At 45.5% G+C, this 13,929-nt stretch overlaps 1 long non-coding RNA gene across 1 annotated transcript in view; it reads right to left on the bottom strand.

Moving 5' to 3' along the window:
- The window catches only part of LOC142657558 (uncharacterized), a 38,793-nt gene that overhangs the window by 14,385 nt on the left and 10,479 nt on the right, over nucleotides 1–13,929 (bottom strand). Inside the window, exon 2 of the long non-coding RNA XR_012849940.1 lies at nucleotides 9,449–9,644. This is a non-coding gene — a long non-coding RNA (uncharacterized LOC142657558). The remainder of the gene's footprint in view (nucleotides 1–9,448; nucleotides 9,645–13,929) is intronic.

The raw sequence follows: 13,929 nt of genomic DNA, 5'->3' as shown, positions 1-13,929 counted from the left end.
GAAATTCTTTGACTTTCACTAGGGAAAGTGCTGTCCCTTCTCTCTATCCTGCACTGAATAGGGAGAAGAGAAGCACTTTTCCTGCAGTCCGCAGCGGCCAGTCCGCATCAATTTTCTGCACATTTTGTGCAGATCCGCTGCAGAATCTGCAACGCAGATTCTGTGCGGCATTGATGCGGACAGTTGCGGAGGAATTCCGCCATGTGTGGTCATGCCCTTATAGTCCAAGGTACTAACGAGTCAAAGTTCATCCATGAGGTCCGGTGCGCGCGCTGCCCCTTTAAGAGCGCGCACGAGCGTGCGCGCGCACCCTACGATATCCGGCAGAGGTGAGTGGACGCGAGCACTGGCGTCCCCTGAGGAGGAGGCTGGGGCCAGCGCTTGCCGACTCGTGACTGCGGCTGTCAGGGGGAGGTTGGAGCTGACAGCCCGCAGCCACGGACATTACAGTATCCCCCCTCTTACGCCCCCTCTTCTTGGGACCAGAGCGAGATAGAAACTTCTTCAGAAGAGTAGGGGCATTGAGGTTTTCCTCTGGCTCCCAGGACCTCTCTTCAGGACCAAACCCCCTCCAATCCACCAAATAAAAAGTCTTTCCTCTCACTCTCTTGGTGTCCAAGATCTCCTAGACCTCAAAGATGTCAGAGGGGCCGCTGGAGGCAACCGTAGGGCTGGGAGTCTTGGAATAGCGGTTCAGGATCACTGGTTTCAGGAGGGAGACATGGAAGGAGTTGGGAATCCTCAGGGTAGGAGGCAGTCGAAGCTTGTAGGCGACAGGGTTGATCTGCTGCAGGACCTCGAATGGTCCGAGGAAACTGGGGGCAAACTTACATGATGGCCAGTGGCAGATTATCATTAGGGCGGTTCAGGCGGCCGCCCAGGGCCCAAGGCTCCCGGGGGGGGCCCATGGCCGGCCGAACCACACATGATCACATGGCCCACCTCATGCCTGGTGGGGCTTCGCTAGCACCGGAGGGGGCCCCGGTGCTAACGGCAGCCACATTCACACATCAATGAAAAGTTACCATAGTAACTGGGGCCTATGTAATAAACTACACGGGCCTCTGTTACTATAGTAACTGACAGTACTTACCCCTCCTCTTCCTGGAGCGCATCGGAGGTTCTGACGTCACAGCGCTGTGCGCTGTGCGCAGCGCATAACGTCACGACACTTGATGGAGTGAGGACCTGCGGCCGAAGAGGAGGTAAGTTTAATTCTAGTGTCTTGCTGATGGGTTGGGGTCCGACACCCGGGACCCCCGCCAATCAGCTGTTTTGAAGGGGTTGCAGCCGCTCGTACGAGTGCTGCTTCCCCTTCATTCCGGTCACTTTCTCACACTGAATCGCCGACATGGTCGTGTCAGCGATTCACAGTGTGAGCAAGTGAGGGAAATGAAGGGGAAGCAGCACTCGTACGAGATGCTGCAACCCCTTCAAAACAGATGATTGTTGGGTGTCCCGGGTGTCTGACCCCAACCCATCAGCTATTGATGGCCTATACTGAAGATAGGCCATCAATGTTTAGGGACTGGACAACCTTTAAAGCCTACCATGTGTTAAGCTTAGATACAGGGCCCCAACAAACAGTATCACACATGGGCCCTCTTCACATCACCGCTGCCCTTCCGTTGAGGGGTTCCGTCTGGTTAACCCCTCAACGGAAAGGCAAATGGAAACCTTAGCTTCCGTTTGCATCACCATTGATCTCAATGGTGATGGAAATTTTGCTAAAGATTTCCGTTTGGGGGGATATTCATTTGTATCTATAGGGGGCCGTGTGTAACACTCTCTACAGGGGGATGTGTGATATCTACAGGGAGCTGTGAGTGGCGTTATCTATGGGGGTGTGTAATATCCACAGGGGCTGTGTGTGGCACTATGTACAGGGGGCTGTGTGTGGCACTATCTATGGGGGTGTGTAATATCTACAGGGGCTGTGTGTGGCACTATGTACAGGGGACTGTGTGTGGCGCTATCTATGGGGGGTGTGTAAAATCTACAGGGGGCTGTGTGTGACACTATGTACAGGGGGCTGTGTGTGACACTATGTACAGGGGGCTGTGTGTGGCACTATGTACAGGGGGCTGTGTATGTGATGTCTTACAGTGTGTGGTATTATTATATTCAGGCGCGCAGTGTTTGGTGCTATTATATTTAGGGGTACAGTATGTGGCACCATGATAACTTTATTTTCATTTATAGGTGTGGAAATGTTGGAAAAGTGAGGAGCCAAAGACATCTGAGTGACAAATTCTGCAGAAATGGGTCATGGCCGAGAGAAGTCGTCATGAACTCTGGACCAGATGGAGAAGAAAAGAGGGAAAAAAACTACTAGAATCTGAGACGTCGTCACCTGTGAGTCACTAGATTTATAGAGAATCTGTCACCTCTCCTGACATGTTTATTATTGGAAATCCTTGTATTTCACAAAAAGTCTTTGTGCAGTCCAGGACTGATAGACGATTACCCTTGTCAGGAGGATGTGTCCCTGCACAATGTGATCCTGTCAGTATGTAGGGACACAGCCCTGTGATAAGGGGAATCGTAACACCCATTTGTAAAGCCCCATGCACACAACCATGGAAAAACTCTGTAATTGCGGACTGGTTTTATTGGCCGCAGACACCTTTCCGTAGCGCTACAGAAAGGTGTCCGTGCCTGCCGTAGAAACGTGCCGGGAAATATGGAACATGTCCTACTTTCCGGATTTTGCGGGCTATGCTCTCATACTTTGTGATTACAGGCACGGCCGTGTGCATGAGGCCTTAATGCTTGAACAAAAAGGTAGTGTTAACAATAGTTACGGAGCGGCAGGGCAGCGCTGCTGAAGAGGGGCCCAAGTTTGGGTTGCAGCCCCGGACCTATGGTCTACTTAATCTGCCACTGAGGCCCTATTCACGCAGAGTTTTTTGCAGGCAGAAAAGTTTGCCTCAAAATTCCGTCTCTAATTTTGAGGCATATTTTGATCTGCCTGCACGCCGTATGCCGCGTTTTTCGTGACGTTTTTTGCCCGTGGCCATTGAGCGCAACGAGCAAAAAACGCAGCGAAAATTGTTTTCACTGCCTCCCTTTGATGATAATAGGAGGTCAGAGACGTAAACGCACGAAGAAAGGGCATTTTGCTAATTTGTCCTGCGAGCGGTTTTTACCGCTCGCGGGAAAAAAACACCCCCACCTCCCATTGAAATGAATGGGAGGCGTTTTCAGGCGTGGTTTCCACGTCAAAAAACGTGTAAAAAAAACCTGTGTGGACTCTCCCTTAGGCTGGGTTCACACGTGGCGGAATTTCACTTGAATTCCGCTGCGGACACTCCGCAGCGTTAATCCGCAGCGGAGCCGTTTCTCCATTGACTTCCACTTAAATTTAGAAGTGTTCGTTTAGACGATGCGTAAAATTCCGCTGCGGAGCATAGGCTGCGGAGCGCAATTTGGTGTCTGCAGCATGCTCTGTCTGTTGCGGAGCAGTGGCGGACTGGTTGCGGACTCATGGCGGAATTTCTCCATTGACTTCAATGGAGATTCTAATTTCCGCAATGAAGTCCGCAGCTGTCATGCACATGTCATGTGTGCTGCGGATGCGTCTTGCTTTTTTAACATGACATTTCTTCATTCTGGCTGGACCTATGTATTTCTAGGTCTACAGCCAGACTGAGGAAGTCAATGGGGCTCCCGGAATTACGGGAGCGTTGCTAGGAGACGTCAGTAAATAGTCACTGTCCAGGGTGCTGAAAGAGTTACGCGATCGGCAGTAACTGTTTCTGCACCCTGGACAGTGACTACCGATCCCAATATACAGCAACCTGTAAAAAAAATAGAAGTTCATACTTACCGAGAACTCCCTGCTTCTGTCTCCAGTCCAGCTTCCCAGGATGACGTTTCAGTCTAAGTGACAGCTGCAGCCAATCACAGGCTGCAGCGGTCACATGGACTGCCGCGTCATCCAGGGAGGTAGGGCTGGATGCCGAAAGAGGGACGCGTCACCAAGACAACGGCCGGTAAGTATGAAATTAGTTTACTTTCACTAGGGAAAGTGCTGTCCCTTCTCTCTATCCTGCACTGATATCCTGCACTGATAGAGAGAAGGGAAGCACTTTTTCCGCAGTCCGCAGCAGCTAGTCCGCATCAATTTACTGCACATTTTGGGCAGATCCGCAGCCGTAATCCGCAACCCAGATTAGGTGCGGCATTGATGCGGACAGCTGCGGAGGAAATCCGCCACGTCTGGCCGTGCCCTTATAGTAGTTCAAATAACTAATTGATTAACAAATAATTTCGTATTGTAACAAATTTGAAAGTAATGCGGCCGTCAACTTCCCATTTGAGACCCCTTATATAAACTAACACTGAATATCTGGATTATTTCACACTGTCAGGAGGTGCTGACCAACTTTGTGTCTTGAACTATTATTCGCTGCCATTACAAAACTCACCCAGCTCTTCATAGACCCTGAATTACATATACATTGCTCTATTGTGTCACATTGCCCTCTACTCTTTTTCTGCATTGCCTGTGATCAGTCCTCATTGTCGATTTGATGTTCTATTCATGAACAGGTTCTTTCAAGATACGGAAGTGTTGAAGTGCATTGTATTGTGGGAGGTCTTCCCTAATACCCTGTTCACAGAGTTTTTTTTGCAGGCAGAAAAAATCTGCCTCAGAATTCCTTCAAGAATTTTGAGGCAGATTCTGACCTGCCTGCACTTTTTTGCCGCGGTTTTCACTGCGTTTTTCGCTCTTGGCTATTGAATCTAGTGCAAGGAAACGCTGCGAAAGACGCTCGGAAACGACGAGAGCTGCAGGTTTTTTTCTGCTTCCCATTGATTTCAATGGGAGGTCAGAGGCAGAACAGCGGCAATAAAGGACATGCTACTCGGGAAAAAGCCGCCTCTGCCTCCAACTAAAATCAATGCGGGCGATTTCTGCCATTTTTTTGCCGCTGATTCCGACGAGGCCGATTCAAAATCAGTGCCAAAAAACCCATGTGAAAAAGGCCTAAGAGGGAAATCTACAGGGCAAGGATGAGGATGAGGATTTCATAATGACGTGACGAAGTGGTATGTTACTTATAGCTGACGCCAGAAAACACTGGGGTTAAACAAATTTCAAGCCCTGACACCTTTCCCAGTCAGTGTACAGTGGATTATAAAGAAGTGATGGGTTTCTGCAGACGGCATCACTAGGGTTAGTGTGTCGGAGCCAGAGTAATACTGCTAAGATTCGCTTTCCATTAGCGGTAATAGCAGCATTAATGTGCTCTTACAATATTCTCCCACACGACCTCGGAAGGCCGGCTATCATTTGCAGAGAGAAAATGCGTGCTAAAAACCCGTATTTTTCCTCTTTGCCTCTCTAAATATAAACTTAAAATCCATCCGCCTTCCACTTCCAGGCACACAGCTAATGCTAACAGCTTTAATAGTGGTATAAATATCAATTTAGGTGAGAGAGTGGCCGCGCGCGCATCTTGTATCATGTTCTGGAGAGTTTTCTCTCCGTCTTTTTCCCTAAAGTTATCAGGAAAGACTGTGATCTGGTGCAGAAAATAACAGCTGCCATGTAGAGGATATTACTGCCGACAAATAGTCTGTTATAGCCATCGTCTTGTATTATAGAGTATGAGACCCCTTCCCCTTAGGCCCAGTTCACACTGAATTTTTTGGCACTTAATTTTGATGAGGAAACTGCATCGGAATCAGCGCCGAAAAACATACAAAAAAGAGGCAGAAGCGTTTTTTTCCCAGACGATTTCCCTGAAAAAAGCGGCATGTCCCATATTGCCGTGGTTCTGCCTCTGACCTCCCATTGAAATCAATGGGAGGCAGAAAAAACCTGCGGCACTCATTTCCATGCGTTTTCCGCAGTTTTTTGCCCACAGTCCTTAATGGCCGTTGGCGAAAAACACCACAAAAACAAAAAGCGCAGGCAGGTCAAAATCTGCCCCAAAATTCCTGAAGGCCCAGTTCACACTGAGTTTTTTGGCGCTGATTTTGACGTGCAAACCGCGTCGTAATCCGCTCCATAAATCGGCCGAATTCGCCCCCTAATGATTTCAATGGGAGGCAGAGGCGTTTTTTTTTTTCCCAGGTGGCTTTTTGTTGCAGTTCTGCCTCTGACCTTCCATTAAAATCAATGTAAGGCAGAAACAACCTGAAGCGCTTGTGTCCGAGCATTTTTCACTGCGTTTTTTGTCCACGGTCCTCAATGGCTGTAGGCGAATAACACTGCGAAAACCGTGGCAAAAAAAACGCTGCAGGTCAAAATCTGCCTCAAAATTCCTGAATGAATTTTGAGGCAGATTTTTTTTTCTGCCTGCAAAAACCTCAGTGTGAACAGGGCCTTACACCTCCAACGTCCTCCATTCTGCTGCTGTCTGTACAGACAGGACCCTAGATGGTATTAGGGTATGTTCACACGCACTAATTACGGACATAATTCGGGCGCTTTTTCCCCTAATTACGTCCGAAAATAGCGCCGAAAATAGCGCTGACAAACATCTGCCCATTGAAAGCAATGGGCAGACGTTTGTCTGGTCACACGAGGCGTCTATTTACGCGCCGCTGTCAAATGACGGCGCGTAAATAGACGCCCGCGTCAAAGAAGTGACCTGTCACTTCTTTGGCCGTAATTGGAGCCGTTATTCATTGACTCCAATGAATAGCAGCGCCAATTACGTCCGTAATGGACGCGGCGTTCAAGCGCCTGCACATGCCGGTACGGCTGAAATTACGGGGATGTTTTCAGGCTGAAACATCCCCGTAATTTCAGCCGTTACGGACGCCCTCGTGTGAACATACCCTTAGCGTAACAGATGATTTCCAGCCTTGGTTGGACCAATCGCATTCTATTGCAAACACACTGTCTGGGTTCACATTTTCAGTCACACCTGATCAGTTTTTCTTTTTATATTGACTTCGGCTTAGTTTTCTCATAAGTCATATGTACACTGTACAGTACCCACAGGCTTCTATTGCCCAAGTATGTCCTATAGCTGGACCCCTTTATTGTTTAGGGTACTGAAAGCATTGGATGCTGCACTTTTCAGAACCACATAAAAATATATATTAAAATATATGCAATGGCAACAGATCTGACTGTGGAGAAAACGGCAGAAAGAACGTCAATGCAGAATAAGAACCATTGGCAGGGAGGGCGCAACCATAGAGCATGCAGAGGCTTATTGTATCCAGACCCTGGAGCCTCAGAGCTCCCTCTACTCCATATCAAGAGAGCTAATTTTAAATTGGAGTAATTTAAATTTTACGCAGCCAGATATCGCCCGTGTTTACCACCTTTAAACGAGCGCCAATTTGCAATACAATTTGCGGATTGGCGCTCGTTTGCTCATTAGTATGGGGACGGACGATCGTTACTACAATGGAATGATCCCATACATTTGAATATTGTCGGCAGCAGATCCCTTGTTTACACGGAAAGATGTGCTGCCGACTAGCGACCATTAACGTTTGCTCATTCATCGGCTGATATTTGCCCTGTTTACAGAAGGCAATAATCGGGAGAAAGAGCGTCCATACGACATGGCCTGTATAAAAGAGCCTTAAATGCTATGTACACCATTGACATTGTTGTTTTTTTTAAATAGAATTGTGCATCAGTGTGATTGGTGCAGCGTCCCAACATACATTTTATTAAAAATTATTTTTACTTTTTGAGATACAGCTGCTTTGTATTCTGTATATAGAGCAGCTGTATCTTGCACTGAATCCAGTATTCATCAGGTCTGCGGGACTGACGGGTTCGGTGTCAGCGGGTCCTGTGTGTCTCTGACAGTTCATAACTTAGATGTGATCGACAACAGGTGGATCCTGCGTGTCAGAGACACACAGGACCCGCTGACAATGATCTCTTCAGTCAGGCGGACCTGACAGATACAGAATTCAGCGCTAGATACAGAATATAGAGCAGCTGTATTTCAGAGAGTAAAAATTATTTTAATAAAAAGTAATAACAAAGTTGCACCAATCACACTGATAAACAATTAAATAAAAAAAAGCAGTGTCAAAGGTGTATATAACCTTTCAAGAGTAACTGTACTTTCAGCAAACTTTTGATATGTCATAGAGACATATCAGAAGTTTGGATCGCCTGAGCACCCTTCAGTCTAACAGGCACCGCCAATCACATCCTAAAATGCACACTGAGCACTTCTGCACCTTTGTTTCAGCGACGGTGGTGGTGTCGGCACCTGAACTGATCCAAACTTCTGATGTTTCTTTGACATATCAAACGTTTGCAGAAAGTACAGTCACTCTTTAAAGAGGCTCTGTCACCAGATTTTGCAGCCCCTATCTGCTATTGCAGCAGATAGGCGCTGCAATGTAGATTACAGTAACGTTTTTATTTTTTAAAAACGAGCATTTTTGGCCAAGTTATGACCATTTTTGTAGTTATGCAAATGAGGCTTGCAAAAGTCCAAGTGGGTGTGTTTAAAAGTAAAAGTCCAAGTGGGCGTGTATTATGTGCGTACATCGGGGCGTTTTTAATACTTTTACTAGCTGGGCGTTCTGACGAGAAGTATCATCCACTTCTCTTCAGAACGCCCAGCTTCTGACAGTGCAGACACAGCGTGTTCTCCAGAGATCACGCTGTGTCGTCACTCACAGGTCCTGCATCGTGTCAGACGAGCGAGGACACATCGGCACCAGAGGCTACAGTTGATTCTGCAGCAGCATCGGCATTTGCAGGTAAGTCGATGTAGCTACTTACCTGCAAACGCTGATGCTGCTGCAGAATCAACTGTAGCCTCTGGTGCCGGTGTCCTCGCTCGTCTGACACGATGCAGGACCTGTGAGTGACGACACAGCGTGATCTCTGGAGAACACGCTGTGTCTGCACTGTCAGAAGCTGGGCGTTCTGAAGAGAAGTGGATGATACTTCTCGTCAGAACGCCCAGCTAGTAAAAGTATTAAAAACGCCCCGATGTACGCACATAATACACGCCCACTTGGACTTTTACTTTTAAACACACCCACTTGGACTTTTGCAAGCCTCATTTGCATAACTACAAAAATGGTCATAACTTGGCCAAAAATGCTCGTTTTTTAAAAATAAAAACGTTACTCTTATCTACATTGCAGCGCCTATCTGCTGCAATAGCAGATAGGGGTTGCAAAATCTGGTGACAGAGCCTCTTTAAGTTGTGATAGTTTCTACACAAACATTGGCGGATTCTTTACTGTAAGAGCAGTCACATTATGGAACTCTCCCGACAGAGAAAGGTGTCATGGTGAATTCAATAAAAGACTTCAAAAGGGACCGGGATGAGTTTCTTGAGTGTAATAATATTATAAGTCAAGGTTACTAGATTACTGGAGATGGGTCCTTGATCCAGGGATTTATGCTGAAATTTATCTTATATTTATAGTTGGGAAGGAATTTTGTCCCTAAAATTTTCCACTAACATCCATTTTGTTTCATTCACTTTTTTACCCATTATTCTCCATTCTGTCTTCTGTCTGCAGTGAAGACATGGAAGTCCACCTAATGTGTCCGGTGGCGGTGGACACACATGCTCAGTAGCTCAGTCCCACCACCCGGCTTCCTGCTTTTTCTGGGCCAGCTAATAAGAATTGGCGTCTGAGAATGGGTTTCTTCTGAGAGGCACTGGACATAACAGATGGATGCTCTAAAAGGGAATCAAAAGAACACCACAATTCAGCCAATACAAGTTAGCAAACGCAATATTTAGACACTGAAGCATTTTTGAAATATGATTTTGATTGAAAAATGTTTTTTTTTTTTGCAATATCTAACTGAGAAATATCATATTTAATTGTTAGAAAAGCTGTATAAATTATAACATTTTGGTTGCCTGCAGGCGCCACTAGGGGATGCTCTCTGCGTTGAACTTAAAGCGACCCCATTAAAAAGGTATAGTCAACTTACCTGCTGACCCGTTCCTGAATGATCCAACCTCCGATCCAGTCCCCTGTTCTCCAAGATGGCCGCTGCAGTTTCAGAATTTGCTGCAGAGAGCTTCTTTGGAAGTCTGAGACACACGCTCTCCACTGCTATTCGATGGACCAGCGCTGATGACGTTGGCACTGCTGGAGGTCGCTTTAGTAATAAATATGTCTTCCCAAAACTCCTAATCTACAGCTAAAATGTGGTAGGGAGACTTTACAATAAGGCCCTTCCTATTCGGTTTATGACCCCAGGAGACCAATCCCGTTTACATACACTTGAATTAGTTTTTCACCAGAAACAAGAAGTGGACTAAGGGCGAAGGAGGTGTTTTTGTATTCCGACAAAACATGAATTAGAAACAGATTTCAACAGATTACAAGTAGATACTTAAATTTCCCCAACAGATCAATACAGGACGACTGTAGAAACTGAATGCAAGGGTATGCGGAGCTTGTTGGCTGTAATATTTTGTCTGATGAAATTACCCCATCGTCAATTGAGTGTTTTTGAAACTATATTCTAGTCTATGGGTAGAACAATGACAGCACCTGAGCTACCGGAAAGTAGTCCATTATTTCATGTGTCTCTCATACAATGTAATCAACCCATTAATGTTAGAACTTATAACCAACTTTTTGTCCTCAACCCTTGTTATTAACTAATCCAGATTTTTCCAGAAGTCTATGCAGATGTATTATACATTGATTTTTAAAAAAATAAAAATAAATTAGGTAGCATTTTAATGTGATTTTTATATAAATTTGCATATTATTAATATTATAGTTAAATTGTAAAAACATTTTGGGGAGAAAAACAAAAGCACTCCCTACAATGCATATTGCAGCTGAACAGAGTAAATGAGATGTTAAATCTAATGAAAAATATATAGAAATATCATATTTGTTGTAAGGGTATGTTCACACGACCTATTTTCAGACGTAATGGAGGCGTTTTACGCCTCGAATTACGCCTGAAAAGACAGCTCCAATACGTCGGCAAACATCGTCCCATTGCTTGTAATGGGTTTTACGATGTTCTGTTCAGACGAGGTGTCATTTTACGCGTCGCAGTCAAAAGACATGTCACTTCTTGGGACGTTTTTGGAGCTGTTTTTCATTGACTCCAATGAAAACCAGCTCCAATTACGTCCGTAAAAGACGCCGCGAAAAAAAGCGAGTACTTGCAAAAACTTCTGAAATTCAGGAGCTGTTTTCACCTGAAAACAGCTCCGTAATTTCAGCCGTATTTTGCGCTTGCGTGTGAACATACCCTTAGGTTGGGTTCACATGATCTATTTTCAGACGAAGTGGAGGCGTTTTACGTCTGAACGGCTCCAATACGTCGGCAAACATCTGCCCATTACTTTCAATGAGCTTTACGATGTACTGTGCCGGCGACCTGTCATTTTAAGCGTCGCTGTCAAAAGACGGAGCGTAAAATTACAGCCTCGTCAAAAGAAGTGCAGGACATTTCTTGGGACGTAATTGGAGCCGTTTTTCATTGACTCCAATGAAGAGCAGCTCCAAATTACGGCCATAAAAGACGCCCCGCAAAACGCGAGTACATGCAATTACGTCTGAAATTCAGGAGCTGTTTTCTCCTGAAAACAGCTCCGTAATTTCAGACGTAATTGCAGTTATCGTGTGCACATACCCTAAGGCCTCATTTACACGAGCGTGTGCGTTTTGCGCGCGTAAAAAATGCAGCGTTTTGCGTCCGCAAAAGGCACTTGACAGCTCCGTGTGTCATCCGTGTATGATGCGCGGCTGCGTGATTTTCGCGCAGCCGCCATCATAGAGATGAGGCTAGTCGACGTCAGTCACTGTCCAGGGTGCTGAAAGAGTTAACTGATCGGCAGTAACTCTTTCAGCACCCCCGACAGTGAATTCCGATCACCATATCGAGTAACCTGTTTAAAAAAAAAGAGGTTCGTACTTACCGAGAACTTCCCGGCCGTTGCCTTGGTGACGCGTCCTTGGTGACGCGCCTCTCTTGACATCTGGCCCCACCTCCCTGGATGACGCGGCAGTCCATGTGACCGCTGCAGCCTGTGCTTGGCTTGTGATTGGCTGCAGCTGTCACTTGGACTGAATTGTCATCCCGGGAGGTCAGACTGGAGGAAGAAGCCGGGAGTTATCGGTAAGTCAGAACTTTTTTTTTTTTACACGTTCACGTATATTGGGATCGGAAGTCACTGTGCAGGGTGCTGAACCAGTTTAACTATTTCAGCACCCTGGACAGTGACTGTCTCCTGACGTCGCGTACCGCAACATTTTTTGCCGGGTTCGGTCAAAACGAGTTCGGCCGAACCCGGTGAAGTTCGGTTCGCTCATCTCTAAGACACTCCTTTTGGATGTTTGTAAACAGAAAAGCACGTGGTGCTTTTCTGTTTGCATTCAGAGTTTGACAGCTCTTGCGCGAATCACGCAGTTCGCACGGAAGTGCTTCCGTGCGACCTTCGTGGTTTTCACGCACCCATTGACTTCAATGGGTGCGTGATGCGCGAAAAACGCACGATTATAGAATATGTCGTGAGTTTTACGCAACGCACTCGCGCTGCACAAAATTCACGCATCGTCTGCACTGCCCCATAGAGTAATATAGGTGCGTACGACACGCGTGAAAAGCACGCGCGTCGCACGCGTGTATATTACGCTCGTGTAAATGAGGCCTAATAGTGACATTATATTTAACTGTGTTTTTCTGTTTTTCTTTCATGCTTTTTATTTTTCTCACAATTTTTTGTCTCCCGAAGTGTATTTGATACTTTAAGGCCCTGAGTTTTATTCCTTCAGGAATTTTGAGGCAGATTATGACCTGACTGCGCTTTTTTGCAGCAGATTTCGTGGCGTTTTTCGCCGCCGGTCATTAAAGCTAATGTAAGGTCTGTGGGCAAAAAATGCTCGGAATTCGACCACCACAGGTTTTTCTGCCTACCATTGATGTCAATGGGTGGTCAGAGGGAGAACCTCGGCAAGAAAAATCATGCTGCTTTTTTTTCCCAGCCAGCGGCTAAAAGTTGCCATGGAAAAACGCCCCTGCCTCCTATTAAACTCAATGGGTGCGATTTTGTCCTTTTTTTTGTTGCTGATTCTGACACAGTTTCCGCATCAAAATCAGCGCCAAAAAAACCTCAGTGTGAACAGGGCCTAAGGCTTCTGTTTGTATACTAAAACATTAGCTTAGGTACCTGTAATAGACGAGCGATGAGAGGCTGTCTCCGATCTCTGCGCTTAGACCAGAGAGCAAAACTGTTGCACATAGTGGTGACAAAGGCACGAGGGCATCTATTATCTATCTATCTATCTATCTATCTATCTCATTTCTATCTATCTATCTATCTATCTATCTCATATCTATCTATCTATCTATCTATCTATCTATCTATCTATCTATCTATCTATCTATCTATCTATCTCATATCTATCTATCTATCTTCTATCTATCTATCTATCTATCTATCTATCTATCTATCTATCTATCTATCTATCTATCTATCTATCTATCTATCTATCTATCTATCTATCTATCTATCTATCTATCTATCTTTCTCATATCTATGTATCTTTCTCAAATCTATCTATCTTTCTCATATCTATCTATCTATCTATCTATCTATCTATCTATCTATCTATCTATCTATCTATCTATCTATCTATCTATCTATCTATCTATCTATCTATCTATCTATCTATCTATCTATCTTCTATCTATCTTTCTCATATCTATCTATCTATCTATCTTTCTCAAATCTATCTATCTTTCTCATATCTATCTATCTCATATCTATCTTTCTCATATCTATCAATCTTTCTCATATCTATCTATCTAATATCTATCTATGTATCTGTAGCGCTGGTGGCCGACCATTCACTGCTATCCGGCTTCTTACCTGTGCACTGGCCTCCTCTCCCTCCTCCTCGAGGACGCCGACATGTACTGCTCCCGTCCTCTGCTCGCTCCGTCCTCTGGTGTCCTCTTAAAGGGCCAGCGTGCACCATTAG

The sequence above is a fragment of the Rhinoderma darwinii genome, chromosome 7, assembly GCF_050947455.1.
Source record: "Rhinoderma darwinii isolate aRhiDar2 chromosome 7, aRhiDar2.hap1, whole genome shotgun sequence".
In the NCBI taxonomy this organism is placed as follows: domain Eukaryota; kingdom Metazoa; phylum Chordata; class Amphibia; order Anura; family Rhinodermatidae; genus Rhinoderma; species Rhinoderma darwinii.
Note: the sequence above shows the minus strand (reverse complement) of the source record. Positions and strands in the feature narration are given on the sequence as shown.